Raw genomic sequence first — 24,361 nt, forward strand, 5'->3', positions numbered from 1 at the left:
TGTGCATGAATGTTAGAATGTTACATTGCATAATGTAAAAGCACAATGCAATGAGTTTATGAATGGTTGAATGAGGCCTCTAGGCTTTGAATTCTCAGTTAGAATAGAAAATCATCATATAATACCGTTTACCAACCTAAACTAACACCAGCTTAAAGGTTATAGAGTAACAATGAGTTTTCAAGCAGGACCTTTTTGTCTACATTCACTATCTATTCATGCTGTAAGATCACAGCCAGTTATTTAAGTTACAATTCTCTTACCGGTTTATCAACATTTAAGGTAGTATTACATTTAGCAGCAGTTCACAAGTAATTTAGGGTCACATAAAACAAGCCTATGTGAGTCACAAAAATTTATAAAAGCAAAAGGTTTTTTAAAAAAAGTAAAAATAATGATTAAAAGCAAAAACAAAACGGATATGTGTAATAGACAGTCTCTTCCTTTATGCCCTTTAGTTAAATGTCTTGTCAGCATGAGATAGACAGACAGCCTATCATGTTTTCTTGGCAGGAAAAACGCGTAACGCCATACTCTTTAAATTTGCTTCAAGTTGCTCCACATTTGGTTTTACCCTAAGATTTTTTCCCCATTATCATTATTTTTAAAACAACACATAAAATAAATAGAATATAATTAGAATATGTAATCTTTCTATCTAACAGATGGAAAAATAATCCCTTCGTGCTCTCAGAATCACTTCTGCGCTTTTAGAAACTTTTGTGACGTCCTTGCATCCAGCATCGTTGCGCATCCGCCCTCCCTCGCCCTCCTCCTTCTTCAGAAATACGCCCCGGCTCCGTCCGTGCCGCCTCCACCAGTCAGCAGCGGTACGGGGTGAGCTCCACGCGTCTCCGCGGCGGAATTGCTAGTGAAGGGCACCGCGATGAACGTGGACTTCAGAAAAGGCTTCAACTAACAGGGATCCGCGTAAAACGAGAGGAGAGCTGACGCTGTGCTCACCGGCGGGCGCAGGCTGAGAGTTCCGTTCTGCGTGTTTTTATGATTATTATTTTTAATCTCGCACCTGCTCACGCGCGCTGAGCGGAACATCCCGAGTCGGAGCCAACTTGCACTACCGCACTTGCCGGTAGTTGTCCCATAAGGAGCCGAACCTGCGAGCTTACGGGGGATGCTGAGAGGGTTTCTGAGCTCCGTTACTGCTCCTGCTGAGCGCCGGGCTGGAAGGGTAGCTGGCGTGTCCTGGGGAGGATGCTGAACAGGTAAACACAAGCTAAGGAAAAAAAACGTTCTTATATTAACACTTTGCCCGTTATTTATCCTCAGCCTTGCTGGAGCTGTAGGAGGTGGAGAGGGTTAGTGCAGATTAGCTCTTCTTCTGCCTCTCGACCTTCCTGAACTTGTTTGCTTGTATCTGTGCACAGTCACTCTCATTGCAGGTGATTTATTATTGTCTCAGGCGGCAGGTGCTATTTTCATTCCTGCTGCTTGTCATCATTACTCTACATTTACCATCTTATAGGGCTTTTGTTAGTAGCTAAGTGCTTAAAGCTCTGTGGCAGTCTGTGAGAATGAAGATGAAAGGTAGAGTGTGGAGCAGCCAGTGACATTAGGTTAAGGGCTTAGGTTTAATGTCAACAGGAAAATACTGCTGCCTGTGGAAGCTCTTCAGTATCCTTGCTTGTCTTGGCTCAGCCAACTGTATTACAGGCTTGAACATCCATTGCTTGCAGTGTTGGACTTCACACCATTCAGCAGCTCTGAGACTGGAAATGGAAAAAGTCATTTACATAGCACTTCACTAAAATTAGGCTACAAGCCCAACTCTCCTATATAAAGCACTTAATTCTATGCATTTTAAGCATGTCATCTCACACTGACAGTTTACCTAACATGCATGTCTTTTATTCATAATGTTCTGAATAAAAAAAGAAAGAAATTAGAAAGTACCAGCAATATCTGTTGTTGCTGTGGTTTTTCTCACAAATTAAGTTGTTTTGTAACTTGTACCGGTACAAGTCGATATGTTAGCTTTGCAGATCTGAGTGCCGTGGTTAAATGAATCAGCTTGATTCATTTAAGGAATGATTTGAGGAAGACAAATCATTTTTCTAGGCTATGCTTTAATATTATTGTCATAATTTTGTGTTTGTTTGTTCCATTTTGTTTAAGAAACAAGATTATAAATTTACTGAATTGGTATTTATTAGTAGAGCTGGGCAATATGACCTCAGATCAAATCACCATTAATACATATACATAGAGTGTTCTTGCACTCATAGTTCACTAGGTTTTTACTGAAGCTGAGATATTTTTTCCTGTAATATGATTGAGCTCCAAATTTAACATATTGGTATCACAAAACATTTATTTATTTATTTATTTTTACAGTTGTTGGTTGTCTTTGTTTGATGTTGCCTTTACTAAAGTCAAACAATGGACGTTGTTTTTTTATTTGGTACAAAGTACGCAAGTTGGGCAATCGGCTTGGTGTTTGACTTTTCCTCCTTGGTGTTTCTAGTCACAGATTAGATAAGGCAGTCCTGTTACAACACACACAGTAGTATGTATAATAATGGGGGAAGTATTCATTTAATTGAAAAGGTTCTGAATGTCAGTTTTTATTCAGTTTTGATTAATTGTCTGTCCCATTCTTCAAACTAGCATCAGTTGCTAAAGTTAACAAAAGACAAGGTAACAAGTGAAGGGAAACATTCACAGGGATATGATTCTAACCGTTTAAATAGAATATATTTTTTTATGACATTGTGAATACTATTATGTGCTTGCTGACGGGTACACGGAAAGTCTTTAAGCAATAATACTATTAGTTAAGCAAAATTGATCCAACCACACTATCAGAGTATGTACAAAGCGAAATGTAGAGAAATTCTTGTCATGTGTTCCACTCAGTTTCAAAGAATTTTGGTCTGTTTCAGTTCAGGATGAATAACTGAATCGACACTGTCTGTTGTGATACATGGCTACCATTTATGCAGTCCTGCTGTTGGTCAACTGTTCAGACAGCGATCTTATAATCAGTGTGTATTAGTAATGTTTATAGAAATCATTGGTGATGTTTTCACAGTACTGTAGCATGTGGGTGCAGGAATAATTTGTCTGATCCGTCAAACTGTCAAAATACGTAAAAAGTGCTCTCTTGTGTTTGTTTCCTCTGAGGACTTTTTCTTCATTATGCCCATTAAGAAAAGAGAGCAAATTATGCAGTCACAGTGCAAAAATATTGTTTTGCACTCCCCAATTTTAATCTGCTGATTATAAGTGAAAATATTGTGGTTATGCAGGATCCCACCCAAAAAAACAAAACAAAACAAAAAAACAAGACAGGCCAATAAATAAGTTATCTGTCATTCTCTATTACTTAAAAACTGGGTTTGCTTTGATATTGCAGTAGTACCACTAATAACAAGACCATATATTTCTAGTTTTAACTCAGTAAAGGCTAACGAAATGCATTAGTTAACTGGTGTAGCTTTTGTCTAAATTCTAAAAAAAAAGGCAGTGCCAATGAGCTGCATGAAGCAAATGCTGTTATGACTGCACAAAGATTACTTTTTTTCTTGAATGTTATTCTTTTCTTCCATCATTATACAGTATAACATATCAATAGATCCACACCTCAATGTACACTCATGCAGCTGAAATAGAAAGTACATTTTAAATGATAAGCTAGTAATATTTCCACCTTTATATAAGACTTGGATGTAGGCAGCATGATGTCATCCACTGGACATATAAGTAATTCTGTGAAGCCTCAAGCTGAGTGTTTTCGTCCTAGCCATCTTGGCTTTTTTCATACCAGGTGTTATGAGCGCAGTGCGAAGCTGGCTGAGACATCCAACAATGTTGCATGCTCATTGGATAACAAGTATAGTATAGTATTGTTTTATCCTCGTTTTCAGATTCAGTAATTTAATCTTTTTTCTTAACTGGTTATCCACTTCAGGTTCATGAAGGGGCGTATTATATCCCAGCTTTCATAGGGTAAAAGGTAGAGAACACTCTGGACAGGTTACCAGTCCATTATAACTCTAACACAGTGAGAGACATGGCCAATTTAGAACCATCAATTAGCCTAACAAGCAAAAGAAATCAAACAAAGTAAAATATTGTCAAATAGAAATAGAGAATTGAAAAGGGCTTTCTAAATGTATTTCAAGAATTTTAACAAGGTCTTACAGCAAGAAAACAGAGGGGTTATTTTCTTAGACATCTACAGTGGGGCAAAAAAGTATTTAGTCAGCCACCGATTGTGCAAGTTCCCGCACTTAAAATGATGACAGAGGTCAGTAATTTGCACCAGAGGTACACTTCAACTGTGAGAGACAGAATGTGAAAAAAAAATCCATGAATTCACATGGTAGGATTTGTAAAGAATTTATTCGTAAATCAGGGTGGAAAATAAGTATTTGGTCAATAACAAAAATACAACTCAATACTTTGTAACATAACCTTTATTGGCAATAACAGAGGTCAAACGTTTACTATAGGTCTTTACCAGGTTTGCACACACAGTAGCTGGTATTTTGGCCCATTCCTCCATGCAGATCTTCTCAAGAGCAGTGATGTTTTGGGGCTGTCGCCGAGCAACACGGACTTTCAACTCCCGCCACAGATTTTCTATGGGGTTGAGGTCTGGAGACTGGCTAGGCCACTCCAGGACTTTCAAATGCTTCTTACGGAGCCACTCCTTTGTTGCCCGGGCGGTGTGTTTTGGATCATTGTCATGTTGGAAGACCCAGCCTCGTTTCATCTTCAAAGTTCTCACTGATGGAAGGAGGTTTTGGCTCAAAATCTCACCATACTTGGCCCCATTCATTCTGTCCTTAACACGGATCAGTCGTCCTGTCCCCTTGGCAGAAAAACAGCCCCATAGCATGATGTTTCCACCCCCATGCTTCACAGTAGGTATGGTGTTCTTGGGATGCAACTCAGTATTCTTCTTCCTCCAAACACGACGAGTTGAGTTTATACCAAAAAGTTCTACTTTGGTTTCATCTGACCACATGACATTCTCCCAATCCTCTGCTGTATCATCCATGTGCTCTCTGGCAAACTTCAGACGGGCCTGGACATGCACTGGCTTCAGCAGCGGAACACGTCTGGCACTGCGGGATTTGATTCCCTGCCGTTGTAGTGTGTTACTGATGGTGACCTTTGTTACTTTGGTCCCAGCTCTCTGCAGGTCATTCACCAGGTCCCCCCGTGTGGTTCTGGGATCTTTGCTCACCGTTCTCATGATCATTTTGACCCCACGGGATGAGATCTTGCGTGGAGCCCCAGATCGAGGGAGATTATCAGTGGTCTTGTATGTCTTCCATTTTCTGATGATTGCTCCCACAGTTGATTTTTTCACACCAAGCTGCTTGCCTATTGTAGATTCACTCTTCCCAGTCTGGTGCAGGTCTACAATTCTTTTCCTGGTGTCCTTCGAAAGCTCTTTGGTCTTGGCCATGGCGGAGTTTGGAGTCTGACTGGTTGAGGCTGTGGACAGGTGTCTTTTATACAGATGATGAGGTCAAACAGGTGCCATTCATACAGGTAACGAGTGGGGGACAGAAAAGCTTCTTACAGAAGACGTTACAGGTCTGTGAGAGCCAGGGATTTTCCTTGTTTGAGGTGACCAAATACTTATTTTCCACCCTGATTTACGAATAAATTCTTTACAAATCCTACCATGTGAATTCATGGATTTTTTTTTCACATTCTGTCTCTCACAGTTGAAGTGTACCTCTGGTGCAAATTACTGACCTCTGTCATCATTTTAAGTGGGGGAACTTGCACAATCGGTGGCTGACTAAATACTTTTTTGCCCCACTGTATATAACCAGGAGTAACCACAGGAGGTACCCCTGCTGGCCATGAAAGAAGCACAGGTGTAAGGCTCTACTGCATAGAGTTCATTAAACAATTTCTGATTTAATTACTTAAAATGATTGCCATTAAAATCCCTCAAACATGTTGTCAGTTACATTGAATGGCATTGAACAACTGGTTCTCATACTGTAACTGGTTCTTCTTAACTTGATTTAAAATTGTAAAGTAAAAAGTCTGTAAAATACTAAATGCTAAACTTCCTCCTGGATTTGATCTCAGTGTCCACACTGGGTAATTTCAAACACTGTATTGGTTTAATGACTTGCATAGTCTGTATTTACTGCAACCTACAAATTCTGTTTCACCTTAAAATGACACCCATATATCATATTCTTGAGCATGGATCTCATCAGTGGGTAACTGTAGATGTGTTCCCGAAGGTCTGATTTGAGTTATCAGAGGTCATGATGGCACAAAGCTAGCAGCAGCCAGGACAGCATATTGCTCTATTCATCTTAATAACTCCTGTGGGCAGGGTGGCCGCGAAAGTTGAGGAAGGGCCTGAAAACTCTCTCCTGTGACCTTCTGAGAGAAACAAATGGAGCAGCACATGGCTGTCGATCCAATTGAGCTGCCAACTGCAGTAAAACTGTGAAAAGAAAAGCGAACAAGAGAGAATTAGTCTATCGGTCTGATTTTACAGAACCTTCTACACTACATTGGTTTGACCTCTTACTCAACCACACATTATATTTCGCTCACGTTTGTCTTTGTAGAAGCACTAATTGAATTCATCCAATATTAAGGAAAGGACCCACATACTATACCAACTTGACCTTGGCTAAGAGTTGCTAACAACTTGCGTCGAAGTGAGGCCTGCTGTGTCATCACTCCACATTCATGATGGTCAGTCTCCTATTTCTAATTTAGAAAATATGTTTGGGTTACTGCAACATGGATTAATTTCTTGCTTACTAAGCAATTATGGTGGCAGACACAAAGCGAGAAGAGGAGGGTAACTATAGGATTGAAACCTGAGGATGGTGCAGAAATTTGTCAGCCCTCTGCACTGACACCATTATCCAAGACAACTTCTCACGGATGGTGATATATGACTAAGGTGACCATAATCATTATTCACAGAACAGTCTTCTTCTTCTTTTCCCTGGCATCCCTTCATCCTGGGTCTGATCAACTGTGTTCCATTATGCTGCTGTAATGATTTGTGGAGGTCTGTGTTGCTGTAGCATTTGAAGGACGGTGTGTTGCAGAGCTTTCCAAAACAATATCATAACCCATATCCATTAGCCATATGGGTTCCATTCCCCAGATTTGCTTGATGCAATTTAGGTGTCCTCGCACAGTAGACCCATGTGACACGCCTAGGATTCAATTAATTAGACGGTATTGTTTTCTTTTTCTAGCTTTTATACCCTACGTTAAATGGTGGTTTCCACTTTGTATGTCCTATGGAAAAAGCTGATGATTTTCTTTGAGATTACTTTATTCATTAAACATTTAATCAGTGAATTTAGCAAAAACAAGGCTACCACAGTTTATTAAATTACTACTTCTTTTTCTGTATTGATTGTAATGGTCAAAAACTCCATCAATATGGCGTATGGGATATGTTGCATCATATCTTGACAAATACATGACAAATTGAAATAAGAAAAGTGGACATTGTTTTAAAGTTCTCTATTAGATATTACAAACTAATCCCAATGTAGATTTTCTTTTAGATCCAGGGACTCATTTTATGTATGCTGTTTAAAGCACTGATGGAGGTTTGCAGTATTGGACTATTTTTGTACTTGGACATGAACCTCAACCACGTAATTACAACATCAACTAAGGTCCTGCAGTAATTGCTTTTTTTCTTGCTCTCTTTCAGGGGAGTGATTTGCTGATACGTCATACACTGCAGAATGAAATGGCATTTTATCAAATTACCACAACAGGTAAATTTTTGCCAGGGACACACAGACACATTATTCTTCCTCTTTCTGCAGTGTATAAAGAGAAAACTCCAATACTGAATAAATAACAATATTAAATTTTAGTTTACCTTAGAAACCTACTGCTTTCTGATTATACACCACTAATAAAGGCTGCATTTCATGGGTGGACTTTAGCTTGGGTAGTTTTAAGCTTGAACAGTTCTAAATTTTCAAAGAAATTTTGAAACACAAGCTCTGTGTTCCTAACACTCGCCCTAGTTTTCCATTAGAATAGTAGAATGTTCCTATAAATTTTGTATCATTAGCAAACAACAGTGTGGGAAAAAAACAATATTTGTCTTCATAAAATGTTATAAAAATATTCCGTCTCTATGGTTTATGTTGCAGTGAGTCTTGGTAGTTACATCAAATGATTGAAATGGACTTAATAGGTATCTCTCTACACTACAGGAAGAAAAAAAATGTTTTCTGTTCATCCTTTTTAATTTGAGCGTAATGTAACTGATGAGGAAAACATCCTGGACATTGTGCCTTCCTTCTCTCACCACAACCGGTCGTGGCAGATGGCCACGAGCTTTCTTCCTGTTAAAAGGAAGTTTATCCTTTTCTCTTCCGCCAAAGTACTTGCTCATGGGGGGGGTCATATGATTTTTGTGTTTTTCTCTGTATGTATTTTTGTAGGGTCTACCTTACAATATAAAGCGCCTCGAAGCGACTGTTGATGTGTTTTGGTGCTGTATAAATAAAATTTATTCAGAATGTCCATGAAAATGGAACACGATCACAGGTGGTGAACATGGGTCAGAATTATTGCTGACTTTTCCAACAAATTGTCCTTTAGGACAAATGAAAGTAAGGAGATTTGTTATGAAGAGCTCCCATTTCTGTTATCAATTGTTTGAACTAAGCTTGTGGTTCAAACTCATTGGTATTACATGAGAACAAGCAAGCCAAACAGTGCTTGCCATGGTCTTAGCCAGGCAGTGCTTGCCTCATCAAATTTAAAAAGATACATAAATTAAAACATACAAACAACCATAAATTCAAAAACAGTGCTGTCATAAAGCTCTTCACCTATTTGCATTCATCCCATGCATTACTTCTATCTTGTGTCTTTGGCTGCAGTTGACTATTATACTGAAAGCCCTGCTTGTTTCGTACTCTTGAAAATTGCAGAAAGCAGGTGTGTCTATCTCCTGAGCTGAGTTGAGAGCGCAGCAGCTTTTTTTTTTGGTTTGCTCATGCACATTGTGGATAAACCTCTGGTCTTTCACAGGAAACTGATGACCAGCGTGTGTGGCAAACTGCTGCAGGCCCTACTTTCATTGCTCTGAGATCAGTTGCAATCTGCGCTTTGTGTGAAAACACAGCTAGCATAAGCAAGTAAATGAGTATCAGTGATTTATCATTGTAACAGATGAGTTACTTACTACACCTTAACTACCTTGGCCAATGTGTGATGGAGTGTGAAAAAGTTGTTGAAAAGGTCTAATGATGATGGAGAGGGACAGCACCTCTGACCATCTCCAGTGTAATAAAACAAAAGCAAACTGACCATGTGCAGGCTCAGCAGCACTCTCAGATTAGTGTCTATGAAAAAGCACTTGGTTGACTGAATGTAACAAATTTAACCAGCTGTCTGTGAACACTGCACCTTCATTTTTCATTAATATTTTTTTCAATATTTTGGATATTGATAGTTAATGATGTGACACACAGCTCAAGCCTTTTAATTCAAATTATTTTTAATTCTTAGATTTTAATACACTTAAAAAAAATCAAGATGTAGACCTGCAACTGTTTTTACTTTTGATACCTTATGTCTCGAAAGCCAGGGATTGAACTCAGAATCAGAATCAGAATACTTTATTGATCCCCAGGGGAAATTATGTTGGTTTCAGTGCTCCAGTACAAACAGTAACAAAAACAGACAATACAAGACGTAAGAAATAACACAATATGTAGAATATATACATATATATAAGTCAGTTACTGATGAATATCTGGATAAGAAAGAAGAGCACGTGCAAAAATTGTGTAGCTATAGCAGTATACAGTGTGTTAGGTGGATGAGTTGTACAGGGAGATGGCCACAGGCAAGGATGATTTCCCGTGTCGTTCAGGTGCGTTTTGGTAATCTCAGTCTCTCACTGGACGTGCTCCTGTGGCTAGCCAGCACATCATGGAGTGGGTGGGAGGTATTATCCAACATGCCAGAGTTTGCGCCCTTGACCATCATGTGACACACTGAATGTTGTAGGGCTGTCTCGGCTGACATGCCTCTGCAATGTAACTTGGAGATCTGCAGTAGTGCCACCGGATCGGCTGACTAGGGTGGTGGTTCTCATCTTTAAGAAGAGGAACTGGACAGCGTGTGCTCCAGCACCAGGGGTCATGCTACTTAGGCTTCCTGAGAGGGTCTATGTCAGGGTATTGGAAAGTACAGTTCATCCATTAGTCTAACCTTGGTTTCAAGAGGAACAACATGATTTTTGTCCTGGTCACCGAATGCTAGACCAGGTCTTTATCTTTTCGAGAGTATGTGAGTGTGTGTCAGAGTTTGCCCAACCAGTCTACATGCATTTCGTGGAACTGAAGAAGTCATTCAACCACATCCTTCAAGATATCCTGTGGAACCCTGTGGGTGACCCAGGACACCCCTGGAGAGATTATATTTCTTGTCCTGGGAATTCTTCTGTGTTCCCCAAGATGAGCTGGAGGACGTGGTTGGGAAGAAGGAAATCTGAGGTTCTCTGCTTAGGCTGTTTAGGCTGCATTCCTTCCGGACGATAATGCCCCTGATAAGAGAAACAAATGGATACTTTATGGATGGATACTCTATAATAATTTGTCTGAGGTATAGCGAGGAATTTTCGTGGTTTTTGATTGCATTTCTTCCAAAATTAATGGTTTGAAAAACTCTTCCATCACTTGTCATTGTCAGCGCACAGTAAAAAAATGTTTGGTTATATATTTTATAATTATTTTATTCTAGAATTCTTCAGCCAGGAAAAAGTGCCTAAAAGTGAAGACATCCATCTGAAGTGCAGATAGTCAGCAAAAAGGTATTTTTTAATGTGATCCAAGATGTTTTTGTTTCTGTGTTTGTGGTGGTGGGTGGGCAATCATCTCTGTTTGCATCAGAAACTACCACTGACTGCTATAAGATAGTCATCCCTTATTTTTTTTTAAATCGCTTTTCCTTTCACATTTAAAGACGTGGCTGTATCTGTAAACAGAGTTACAGAATATTTGCTGGTTACTGTACAGCTGCATCTGACATGTCTGTTTTCATCCAAGTAGCTGCACCAGTCTTAGCTCGAGAACACTGAACACAAATTGTTGAACTGACATACCAGATTGTCTAGTTCCTCCATTGTCCATTGTCCATTATCTAGAGCCATGTAGTGCTATTCTCAGAGACAGCAGATAGTTTACTACCTAACTACCATCTAATATGTCCCTTCTTTATTGTTTCTCAACAAGAACTCCAACCGTAGTTGAATCCTAACCCTATGTTTTAGAGACAAGCTGAAGATGATGCATTTTGTTTAGAAATATTTTTTCTTGATTGCCAAGACTTTGAAAAGTGATTGAAAAAAATATAGGGATAGTGTTGGGAATAGGGTTATCCCCAGTAATTACTTAGAAAGTAAATTACATTTATTTTAAGCCTCTGACGCCTAAGAGCATTTAGTCTCCTTATGAAAATTCTAGGCATAGCTTTTGATTTTAGTCATCACTTGCTGAGAACACAGTTTCAGGTCTTTTCTCTTAGTTCTTACCAGAAGTATTATTTCACTTCAATGTCTTCTTATTAACAGCAAAACTGTAACGCTTTTCAGAGTTTGTATGCTTTGGGCTGTTAACAATAGCAACATGGGAGACTTGCAAGGTGAAATAGCCAGGGTTAATTTTAAGAATAAGTTAAGAAAAATTGAAGAAATGATTATATAAAGCTAATTTTTAAAAATGCCGGAACAATAGGAAATGATAGTATCAGAAAGCTTGTAATGTGTATGATTTGTTTATTTTTCATTTTATCTGAGTCACTAGATTCAATTACTGCTGTGCTTGCATTTTAAAACTGTTAATTTGAAGTTGCGCTGGTGTTTTGCATGGATAGTTATTTATTACCACTGCTGGGTTTGCAGTCTAATTGGCTTCTGAACACATAAATAACGACAGCAGTGAGAACTTCCATCCAACTTGTTCTTGCTCCATTTCAGTCTCTTTCTCTCGGACTGACCTCTCCAGCATAGCAGCTATAGCCCAACAAAGCACATTAAGTTTGACACATAGAACAACCAAAGCTGTAGTCAAGGTGGACCACAGATGTTATTTCCAGGTATCTGAAAATAACACGTTATATCCCATCTAGCAGTGAAGATTGTGTAAAGGCCTGTGTTGCTCACTGGAATGAGGGCGAGCGGTTAAATTCCCTTAAGGGGTCACTTGTGCGTAAAATGTAATCATGTTCAACTGGCTCTTTTCACTTTGTGCTCATGTTAGCTATAAACCATATGACTGAAAGTGCCAGTCATATGGTCTAAGTTGTTCTTGTAAAAGTGGCACATCAGCACCCATCCCAAGACAGTTTCAGTAAAAAAAATAAAATAAAATAAAATAAAATAAAATGCAGAGCTTTTACATCAGATTGCTTAAAATGATTTTGGCTGATAAAGACTGGTCAAGCACATATTTCAATGTGGATTAAACACAAACGTTTGCTTATTTTATAACTGCTATGTAAATTACAGAACTGCACATCATTCACCTATAAGCATCTGTAGAAATTAAATGAGTATGAATACAAATAAGAATTTTGATAACATAACTAAAAGAAACAATGAATATTAAACTATTGTCTTGGTCAAAATCCTGTAAGTGAACCCTCTGTTTAATTTTCTTTTTTCTTTTTTTCAACCACAGGTTGAAACACTATGCTAAATGGTACAGAGTGTATTCAAAGGGCTACATAGCTGATACATCAGCGCCTAAGTGAAGCTACTTTTGACACATATAGTTCTGTTATGTCACTGAGAATTATATGAGCCATATATTATAGCTTTCCATGGGTTGCAGCATATTAACAGGGTTGGTGGGTCTGATGTTGACACATCTTATACATGGCCTATGTAAGGTGGTCATGTGGCTCAGGGCAAATATGGCTCAAAACTGTTGATAAGGAACACATTTTGGCTGAACATTGCTATGTACATCTCTTCAGTTCACATGGATACATTTAGTTCAGTTCAATTCAATATCAGTTCAGATTTATCTATTTAACAGTGAGTGGTGTGTAAACACATAGTAAGTGAAAAAAGCTGTTCAAGGGAAACCCACAGCAGTGTACGCCTATTGCAGTGTAACCAAGGCAGCATTCAAGGTCACATGATCAAGCCCTAATGATATGGTTATCAAAAAGGAATGTTTCATGCAAATGGAGTCTAAATGGACCATGTTTCCCACCTCTGTTGGTGAGTGGGCTGTACAGAGCTAAAGCCACAAGGCAGGAGGTTGACACTCAAAGTGAAGGGAGCCAACTGATGCAAGAATGAGTCCTATTGGGCTAAGTTAGCGTGTGGGACTCTGGAGGCAGCTGTCAGGTACAGAGGAAGCAGAGTACAACTTTGTCAGTAGCTGAAATAAAATCTTTATTAACCCCAAATTGCCAGAAGGTAAAAAAATAATAATTTCCAAAAGCCAAAAATGACATTGTTAAGCCACCCATCATCACTGATGATGACTGGTTGTTTTAAGGCTTTTCTTTTACATTCATTGATGGCGATTAAAGGCTAAGATTAGATTCATATTTGACTTACACTCCCTGTGCAGACAGCTGAATTAATTAAAAGAGAAACATGTCTTTAATTAGAACACTCATGAAAAAGATGACACTGATAGCACTGTCAGGCATTTTGGTGCTGAATAATGTGACTATAGTGACAGATTTCACTAAAATTGTCTGTTGACTCTGCGCGCAGGGTTGCATCAAGGCCAGTGGATTTGAGTTAACATGCCTGAAATTCATTGTACTTGGAAATATTTTATCACTATTGTAGTCTGAGTCAGATTTCATAGGTTGCATTTCTGCTGGTCCATCTGTCGTGTCTGCGCTAAGCCTTATATAAATGTCTAAAAAGAAACTATAGACAAAAAAACCTGCCATCCTCTGTCTGTGTGAGCTTTTTCATGCAGCCCACTGTGTTGACAAAAAAGCTGATGTCTATCTGCTCCAGCTGTCTGCAAACAGGCAGACTGAAAGGAGGAGACACAATCTTTTTTCCCTCTAAACTTTGGCTTCTATTGCATCATGCCTCAATACCTTCTCACTCAGCTTTAGTCCTGCTGCTGCTGCTGAAAAGCAGCCATAAAAAAGACTGAAGCTTAAGCTTTATTGACACGCAAGGATAACACTGTCACACTAAATGCAAAAATCATTCATAATCATATTTCCTGTGGCACGATGAGTTACAATGAGTTAAGCCATTTTAACAAAGGGATGGCTTCTGTAAACAAAATGAGGTGCTTTTTTCCCTTGGTGCAGGAAGCAGAAGACAGAACAGGTGTTAATTTAGAGAATGTGTTCAGATGCAGTTTTCGCTGTACACATGGAAATGAATTAGTTTCTTGTAGGCCTTCTTAAAGAGAGAACGAGGATTCACACGTTGGTTATATATAGCTTCCCGATCACTTTCTTGAGGCCATGCATGTGTCTGCAGACAGGTTTTGTCTGACCATCAGCACCTTTGTCTGTACATATAGCCAGCGATCGGTGCATGATGCTTAATTCTCTCTAGCTATCTGCTGCTATCAATTAGAGTGTTTATGGGAAGGTGCTGTCAGAGTTACCATGGCAACTAATGTCATTGGCAGTGCATTGCATCCCCTGCAGGCCCATGGATGGAGCACTTGCAAGTAACACTGCACCGTGCATTTTAAAGATTCAAAATCTTTACCACTTGGGGATTAGAGACAAGAAGTATGAAATACTTAGTCGTGTTGGCAGACTTGTGCTATATGTCGACCCATTTTCCTCAATTTCTGATCTTTAAAAGTTGTGAAGGCAATTATAAATGTTGATAAAGAGCTCTGACAAGTTATAAGATATTCCAAAAGTGTCTAGGAGGCAGAAGCGCTAGTTTACTGGGAGCAAGCCTGGAATTATATGGCATGTACTTATGAATTACCTGCTCCCACACTTTTACAAGCTGCTTTAGGATTGTGTCGAATGAAACTGTCTGACTTTACAACAGGCTATTCTTCTGTAACACACTTTATGACAAGAAATGCTAAGAGAATTTTGAGTCTCCAGAATCAGAACCAGAGCTGCCTTTCCAAATGCAGAGATCACATTTCCACTACGTAGTCGCACAATTTGGCATTTTAGGGACTTGGAGCGAGTTTACATTTAACACGAAGAGTTCTGTAACTTTGGTCTGTGTTTAGGACATTTCTAATTGGCTTTGAAAAAGTATTCAGTCTATGGTTGTGTGTGTCTCCCTATTAGACTGTTTAAATGCCAGAAGCTTTTTTGATCTTATTAGAGTATATTTCATCTTATGTTCAATAGAACTGTACACTAACAAACTTGAGGTGTGAGCATGTACATGCGTCCATGTACACACACGAAGTGTGTCATGATATTAAAAGTGGATAACAATACATTGAAAAATACTCCATACCATTTTTGATATCACAAGTACGGAAGAGGATTAGGGACAGTGAAAAAAAAAAAAAGCCCACCCCACCTCAGTGGCCCTTATCCTCTTCCGTACACAAATAAAGTCAAAAAAAAAAAAAAAAAACCCTGGTAAAATAAAGGATTAGAATAACACAAACAGTAATATCAGTGACAAAAAGACAACAATATTTTTAGGTTGTCTATGGTCTGGTGACATGGAACTATATTTTTATGATGATCAAATAGTGTTTGTACTGTAGGCTGCTACTGTCTATGTGTAGTTGCTGGTAGACTTTCTTCAGCTTTGATCTGGGACTTTAAGAGAAATATATCATATTTAGACCAAAATAACTATGTTACTGTTAGAGATGGGTTGGATGTTTGCTGCGTTCCTTAATGACAACTGCTTTTGGGTCATTTCTAATAGCTAACATTAATGTGAGCATTGGCCAGGTAAACATTTATAGTACCTGCTTGATACTTTCATGTTTTTGAAAGGGAACTTCCCCATGAAGTGTTGTTCAGTGTGGTGAATATCACCTGTTGTTCATAGGATGGCCTTCCTATGAGCAGTGCAACTGTGTGTAGCTGTATCAGCCAGAGAAGGTGAAGACGATACTGCTAGCATCAATGCACTAGTCTGATCTGATATCTGATAATATTGTTTTTAAAGCCTTTAAAGGAGCATGTTGTGGCTACAATGAAGAAAAGTGAGCATGTTAACGGTCTCAGAACTACGGTTTGCCCTGTGCTGCGATGCAATGTTTTCAAATGTTATGATGGTGAGGTGTTAATTACTAATGTTAATAATATTTCAGTGTCCAATCCATCATTACCATGTTACCCCCAATTGATCCTCTACCTAATCTCACAAGCCAAGGTGTGAAAACGGGTGTGGGTCACAATCAGCCAAGTTTTCGGGTGAATCCACTGTGAAGCTTAGCCCCATCATATCATGTGATTTACTGAGGTCAAATGGCCCAGGATGTGAGTGGGCGTTAAGGCGTCTGGGAAGGGATCCCAAAACTGGATTATTGATGGCAGACAGTTGGTGTCGTAAACCACCGCCTCTGTTCAAAGATGGTCGTTCACAGTGGAAATAGATTACTTCTTTCAGTCCTCTTTCAAACCATCTGTCATCTCTGTCCAAAATGTGAACATTGGCATCCTATAAAGAGTGACCTTTGTCCTTTAGATGCAGATGTACAGCTGAGTCTTGTCCTGTCCAGGTGGCTCTTCTATGTTGTGCCATGCATTTATGAACTGGCTATTTGGTCTCTCCAATGTAGAGGTTAAGCATTGCACAGCACACACTACGTTGTGTTTGGGATGAACCAGTTTATGTCTGAGTGTGTGGCTGGGTCTGAAGTACACTGGGATATCGTGCTTGGAGAAGACTCTACTGAGTTTCTGACAAACCTGCTACTTAAGGGATGATGATGTTGTTCTGTTTGTCCCTAGTTGGTGTCTGACCTTCTTTTCTGTGCCTCTTTGCTGATTTCATGAAGGCCCAATTAGAATAAACACGTTTTTAGAGCTTTCTTTACATGTGTGCGGTCCCTCTTTTTCCTTTCTGACTTAGAGGAAATGTTTTCTACCCGGTGTTGTAGGGTCCTGATTACTCCAAGTTTGTGTTCCAGAGGGTGGTGGGAGTCAAAGAGAATGTACTAGTCTGTGTGTGGGGCTTCTGGTAAACTTCAGTGTTAAGGTTTCCATTCGGTGCTTTTCAAATTTCTATCCAGCTCCAATATTGAATCATTTTGTATATGGTTGTGGCCAACAGGGCAGAATGTTAAAAAATGACCAAAAACTCATATATATGCTACAACTAGGCTTAAAAACTTGTATTACGTGTATGCAATTACAGTAAAATGTGAAGAGTATAATTGGTATCATGTTATATATCATAATGATAAATATAATAATATATTTTAATGCTTGTGTAAATAACTCAACATAAAATATTTGACATTTCAAAAAGATTTTAGTGTTAATAAAATGGCTGAATGAAGGGAGGTTTGTAACTTTTGATGGTGCAGGCATGTATTTCTGGAAGAGCAGACAGGATCATCATCTTGGCATATTTTGTTTGCCTGGAATGCAGGAAGGACCCCGACTGTAGTGTTTTGCTTTCTTTTTTCTTTTATTTCCTGGCAGACCAGGCCACATACTTGTTTTTCATTTAAAATGTTTGCAAACGATCAAATTGTTGGTTTCAGTATTGAAAATCTGGCTATAATAGTTTTGGCTATAAACGTTTTTAAACCTTATTCTGACATTTAACTGTTCTGAAAAACTACCCTGGTGACCTGTTTAGAGTTAGACGTATGGTTACGGTCATGTTCATATCAAGCCCTTTATATCTTTTTTTTCCAAATGGAAATTATAAAACAGAAGAAGGAAGAAAGACTTGACCTAAAAACTAACATCTTCTGTTAATCAAACTATGGTTGTTCAGAATGTGGTAAATATAAGGACACTGTAACCCAGACCCTAAGTGTTTCATTGGTTAATGTAAACGTTGTATTGTTTTCAAGGCAAAAAGCTCTCACAGTCTTCAAAAAGAATTACTGCCTGGGAGTGGGTCCAAGTTGTTTCAGTGTTTAGAAGAAAAAAAACATGTTGTGAAAGGTAATTGAGATATAAAATGAAATGTTCTGACTATGACTTTATAAGGTGTCAGCCAGTAATGAGTGGTCAGCCTTCCTGTTAGAGGAAGGAAGCATTAAAATGTGTGGCTACCTGTCTGTGGAAGGTGACACTGATGAGATGTAATCTAAACCGTCTCTGGAGTAAGAAAAAACCCACTAGCCTCCATGTATCTCCACTGTGAGTTATGGCTCCTCTTTATCTGATGGAGCACTTAAGTCGCTAGCCCTGCCTTGTTTTCAAGTATTCTTTTCACTTACACCCGATCGATCACTGTTGCCAAGTGTTAATGATGAGTCATACTATTAAATGTGATGACCTGCGGCCATTCTCTGTTACCTTGCCTTCTTTCACAGGCAGACTCCTGTAATTAAGGCTCAAGTAGATGCAGTTTGAGAAGTGGGTTGAAGCCAAAACTCAATTGTAAATAGCCTTTGCATGCATGCTGCTGAAGAAGAAATGTTAAGCACGGTTTAAAAGTATTAATGCTGCACTGGTTTCTGTCGCCTGGGGTGATTAATGTTTTCTTTAAACTGATGGCGAGATAAAATACTGCTGTACAAGTGGCAGCATAATCATTTACTGAAATTAATGGCCAACACCAGGCTTCTTAATTCATTCTGTTTTCATTTTTCCATGAAGTCTGTTGGGAATATATGATGAAAGGCCTAATGCAGAGGTCTCTGGTTGGACTGAAGGGGTTTTCACACTCATTAATAAAGTAATTTGACAAAACAGGATGTGACATTATTGCATAATGAAAAGACTCCCTGTGCTCTTAGCGATCTGTTCTTAAACTGTCAAATGTGTGTGGAGGGGGGAAAAAAGCAGCGTAGATAAGTGATCTTTTCGACTTTTATCAAGTTAATGTCAAAGGTCAGTGAATCCCTTTAGATTGGCTGTCACATGGGATAATAAAACCATGGGAAAGAGCCATTTGTGCTGCTCGTATGTGGGCTATTTCAGATAGTGGCTGAGCTACTTTCATTTAATGCCATGCTGAATTATTCATATGATAACAGTGAATCAAACACTTACTTTAGAATTAGTGATGTCTGGCTGTTATCAGCGTGGGTTTTTCTTTTGATAAAAACAGTCAGTAGCCCCCCCTGAAAACCTACACATGTTTTAAGACTGGCTTAATTATGGCTTTATTTTATTTTGTTTTAGTGAAGACAGAAAAATTAGAACGAGAGATGAAACACGAGTCAAACTCTAGAAGTCAGACGACAGAGACTCAAATCCCTCAAACCTGTCTTTGACAACCATCATTTGAAATGTACGCGTGTCCCTTCAGTTTTTTTAATCCTTGTTATGAAGTGTTATTGTTCATTAGAAACCAACAGTGGATTGATGCAAAGAAATAAGAAAATTCTTTGAAACGCTTGAATTTGAAAGTTTTAAAGTTTTAAAATTCTCTTATTAAATTGTAAACTGGCACAGCAAGGATATTGACGTTGTGTACAAACCCAAAGCTTAAGATGGAGTAATAAATCAATCTGTCAGCAAAATGACTGAACCTCACTTCTATGGCGTTATTTCTGTGCCTCTATTCTGAGCGCACGCAAATAATTTTTGCAAGTACAAATGTTGCATTTCTAGGATAAAATTATTTTGAGCGAAGAAAAGCTTAATTTGAGCGAACAAATTCATTGCTGTGTGCAAGAAATGTATTTCAGCATTTGCTATCATCCATATACACCCACAATAACAGCCCTCTTGCTCAGTTGTTGGCATTTGCTCTTGCTCAGATCTCTGCTCTGTGTGCTGACAGACATTGCAGACCTGCTCTCACTGTGTTGCTCCCGCTCTCAACATCTCTGCTCCCTGCACGCTCAACTCTTTCTGTACACCGTTATAAATATGCCACAAAACAAACCAATCACAGACTTAGATGCAAAAACTCTGATTAGCTGTTTTGGTCCCCAATCAGCTCGCTAGCTACTGCATGGACATGGTCCAAAGTGTAGCTAAATCCATTTTCGGTTAGTATGTTTAATTTTAAAATGTAGACCATTGTTGACCATTGTTGGTTTTAATCTAGTTTAAACCAAACCACTCCTTTAGATTTAGCTACATTCTGGACCGTGTTTCCTAAGTCTAATTAAGGACTGATTAGCTTGGAAATCACACAGTAGTAACCTATCTCAGGTCCTTTATGTTGATTAGTCCAGTCTACTGCAGATTACCTCTCACTGTCAGTTTGAAACTATTTGATCCCAGACAGATTTCTGACTCCCACAGACTGATTGTGTGCCCATATGCCACACACACTACAGTCAATCAAATAATTAATTAATCAATTAAAGATCTAACTTTGATGTAGGCATTGAATTTTCAAGTTACAACTCACCTTTCCTTCTTTCCCTGGTTCTCAAACAAGTCAACAACACTAAATCAATTTTTTAAAAACACATCCAACTCCAGATGGAATTCACATTTTTAAAATATGGAAAAGCCACAGCCCAAAAGGTGCAACAGCTGTCAGCATTTACTATAACAAGTTTAAATAAGTAACAAGTTTATAACACCTTCTGTCACAACTCCACAAAACTTTCAGTAGTAAGAAAAGACAACATTATGCAACCTGTTAGAATTCAGAATCGAGAAACAGGTGGGAAGTGTTTCTGTGTCCCCTCAGGACAAAGCTTTCTCCTACAATACATCAAGAGTTTTTGTCACAGGATAGAATGAGGCGGAAATTTGTTTCAAGTCAGGGTACAGAACATCCACTGGGATGTAACCTAGATGTTTTTATCTGCTCAGATCTGCTGCCATACCTGCTGTGTCTCTGATTCAATACTGTTGCTCTGTTGACCTTGGGGGAGACAGGAGGCTGGCAGAGAAAATAGGATCTATAGTTTATTACCCTGCAAAAAAGAAATCTACAAACCTCTGAGCCAGTTTGTTTCAGATTGTATTTGCTCACACATGGGAAGAACATTTACACAAGCAACTGCAGACAGAGTGTCTGGATGGTGCTCCTGTTGAGGAAGTAGATAGATTGTGTAAAATCTCTGCGGCTGCAATTAGAAGTGCTGAAAGAAACACATCCCAGGCCAGAGGTCCCATTCTTCAGCCCTGTTCTGCTGAGTCTTCCCTTTCACTTTCCTCTCACCTGCACATAGTACAACGATGAATGAGCATTTCCTTCACTTTTGCTCCTTCAGCACAAACATTGCACATTATCACCTTCTCTCTCTCTCTCTCTCTCTCTGTGTGTGTGTGCGTGTAGAAGTCTTGAACCACCAGTCACTCGGAAATAAGGGCAGCAATTTATTGAAACGTACACGGAGATACAGAATACCAGGCAAAAACAGAATTTGTATGAATGTAATGAGGTGGTCATGACCACCTTGATTCTTCAACACAGTGAAGTTTTCTTGTAATTTCTTTAAATAGTCTTCAGGAATACATCTCCAGGATTCTTAAAGGACATTCCAAAGCTCTTCTTTAGATGTTGGCTGTCCTTTCTTCCGTTCTCTGTCAAGATGATCTAACACTGCTTTCTAACACTGTCATTAAGTGATGATGTATGAGCCCTGCTCCCAGGCCCAAACTCTTTATTAAGTCTGTTGTGTTTTTAACATGTTTTAATAGTTTGTATCTTGTTCTATTTATTCTGAACAAGCCCCTAAAAACAGTCAGTGACCACTGTCAGCCTGTCTCTGTTTTTATTACCACTATTGATTTTAAAGCTCAGTTTTTAAAACCTTATGATTTAGATACAGCCCAACCCATGCAGCAATATATTAATGACTAACCTCGTATTGTGGATGGATTATCTCAGTTGTTCTTTTGACTGAAGTTTGGTGCGTTCACAGCATCCTGCCATGCGATTGCATTTGTCCCTAACCCTTGCATTAACTTTTATTGAGTGGAAAAAAGTTATCAGTCATCCTCCAGCTTCACTGTGCTAATGTGTTTATGCTAACCATAGCTGTGTCGCTAGCCACCACATAGAACATCAATATATATCAGCTAGCCCAATTTCACTAACCCTACGAACGTCACTGCTGTTTAGTTTTCTGTCTTCATTTATGTCAGAAGTGACAGCAGAGCTGTAGGTTTTCATTTTTCAGAAATCCCTCAGTCAGAACATGGTATATTATGTTTAACTAGTGAGCTAACTCCCTGCTAACTTCAAACTCAGTTAAATTTCATAAATCCTGTTTTCATGGATGCCTGCATGTTAAACTTAAATGTTACACCTGGTACAGCAGCAACACTGATCATTTTATTAAAGATGAAACAATTTTGACAGTTAGAGGCCATTCCATGACTGAGTTTATTCTTTCCAAGTATATTTTTATTACTTGGCCATTGTGCTTGGGATCGTTTTCATGCTGAAAATTTGGCATACTTCAGCATTTTCTAAGACTAAGTTAAGGAGGTTAACAGGAAAGAGTTTGTAAGGACACACTACAAGTATTTCACCTTGTTGCTACATTTCACCAGGTTACTACCTGATACCTTAAAATTGTGTTATCTTTGGCATTTCTTGATTCATCTTAGGAAACTGCAACAAATGATGTGCTTTGTTGAGGGAGTGGTAACAATAAAGTGTCTAAAGATTGGTTCTTTAATAAGTTTGCACCTTTTTAGTTTTGCTTTGAAAATGCTTTGAAACTGACCCATGGCCTTTAGTTGTCTAAATCAAAACCTCACATTAATAATTAAAAGAGAGTTTTTCTTTTCTACTGTCACCAAGTACTGCTAATACACACCATTCCTTTAAAGCTTGTGTATTTTTTTGAATAGCTGTGAAGTCTGAGTCTCTTCAGGCTATACTGGGTAACCATCAGTTATGATTGTGACTGGCTGCAAGTAGGAACAAGGACAGTGCTATTTTTGCTTAATCAGCCTACCCTGGATAAATTGTTAAACAAAAGGAATGAAGGAAATGGGCAAAAAAATGGAACTGACTTAACCAGTGACGCTGAGGGTGTGCTTGTATTATTTCATGATTGGGTGGGGCTTCTCCTACACAAGCACTCTGAAATGGGGGAAACGCTGGTGGACTGAAACACTTAAAACTAGGACAAGAGTCACATACAGTAGGGCCATCCATTCTGAACTGGCAGCTACATCTAAAATGTGGATCAATGCCTAGACTTTTAGTGGTTATCTTGAGTAGAGATCACTGATCTAGCACATTGCTCCCTTCTTTGACAAGCGGCAGCCATTTGATCATTTTTCACCATTGAAGGTTGAGAAGATTATTATTGAGCAGCTTATAATATTAACTTAATAAACAAATTAAATGGAAATGATTTGCACATCGGTAATTGTAATTGGCACTGTACCTGCATATGTATGCAAAGCACGATGCATTAAAGCTGTGGTCAAAACGAATGACAACAGGCAAGACTTTAATTTATTCAGTCAGAGGTTGTTGTAATGTGCTTTTGTTTATTACCAGTTTTAGTGTCCACATATTCATGCAGATCTTGATTCTCTCTAAGGCTGACTTGCATCTCTTTTTTTGCCACTGTAATAAATATGTTACCCAGTGAACACTTAGAGTCCCAGTGGTATGATCATTTTCCACTCCACTGATCTGACTTAGGTTTAATGAGGCTGACACCTTCACGCTCCACATAATGAACCCACCTGTGACTTTGCTAACTTATGCGACCTCATTCTTTAGATGTGAGTGGGAAGTATGTGTTTCGTTGCATCATTTACACTAATTACACCATTCTAACTTTGCATTTAGTGGTGTGACTGCTACTTTGTTACGTTACAGGAGAGGTATCACAGATGTTACCTTCAGAGCAAGGTTGATTCGCTCTTTATCTGCCTTTGCACTTTTCCCTCTATAAAAAATGTATGTATATATAAACACACCTTCTCTGTGGTGACCAAGGTCTGTGCCTTTAGCCTATAATCATTTACTGCCTACCAAGGTTTATAAGCAGGCAGCTCAATCTCTCTTTTTTGGATAATATATATAGTTCAGCCAAACAGTGTACCTTTAGAGACATAATCCACAACATTTTAGTTCTTCATGTCTGCTTGCCATTTCTTATTGCTTGTAAAGCATAGTATTGTCAGTAGAGTTGTTAGCTCTCAAGACATTTAAAAGGTAGTTCTAGTTTAACACAAGCTGTGTTGTAGTTTTTTCTATTATTTGTCATTGTCAACCTGCCTTTTTGCAATACTTTTTATTTTCTTTTTACAGAAATGTCCTTTTAAAGTCCTTAGTCATTATAATCTTAATCTAATATTTACTGTTTCTGCAACTCTTTGTCTCTTGGGCTAC

At 38.7% G+C, this 24,361-nt stretch overlaps 1 protein-coding gene across 4 annotated transcripts in view; it reads left to right on the forward strand.

Annotated features, from left to right (window-relative positions):
• The first annotated feature begins 781 nt into the window (after nucleotides 1-781).
• LOC146502724 (heparan sulfate glucosamine 3-O-sulfotransferase 5) overlaps nucleotides 782-24,361 on the forward strand; it is a 117,586-nt gene continuing 94,006 nt past the window's right edge. For 2 of the 4 annotated variants that reach the window (XM_085132531.1, XM_085132534.1), the window contains exon 1: nucleotides 782-1,223. The gene's annotated coding sequence lies outside the window, so the exon portion shown is untranslated. Of the gene's footprint in view, nucleotides 1,224-7,693; nucleotides 10,826-24,361 lie in introns of all 4 variants that reach the window. The other 2 variants (XM_085132532.1, XM_085132533.1) reach the window with 2 other exon arrangements.

This window comes from Neolamprologus multifasciatus, chromosome 15 (genome assembly GCF_963576455.1).
Source record: "Neolamprologus multifasciatus chromosome 15, fNeoMul1.2, whole genome shotgun sequence".
NCBI classification, from domain to species: Eukaryota; Metazoa; Chordata; class Actinopteri; order Cichliformes; family Cichlidae; genus Neolamprologus; species Neolamprologus multifasciatus.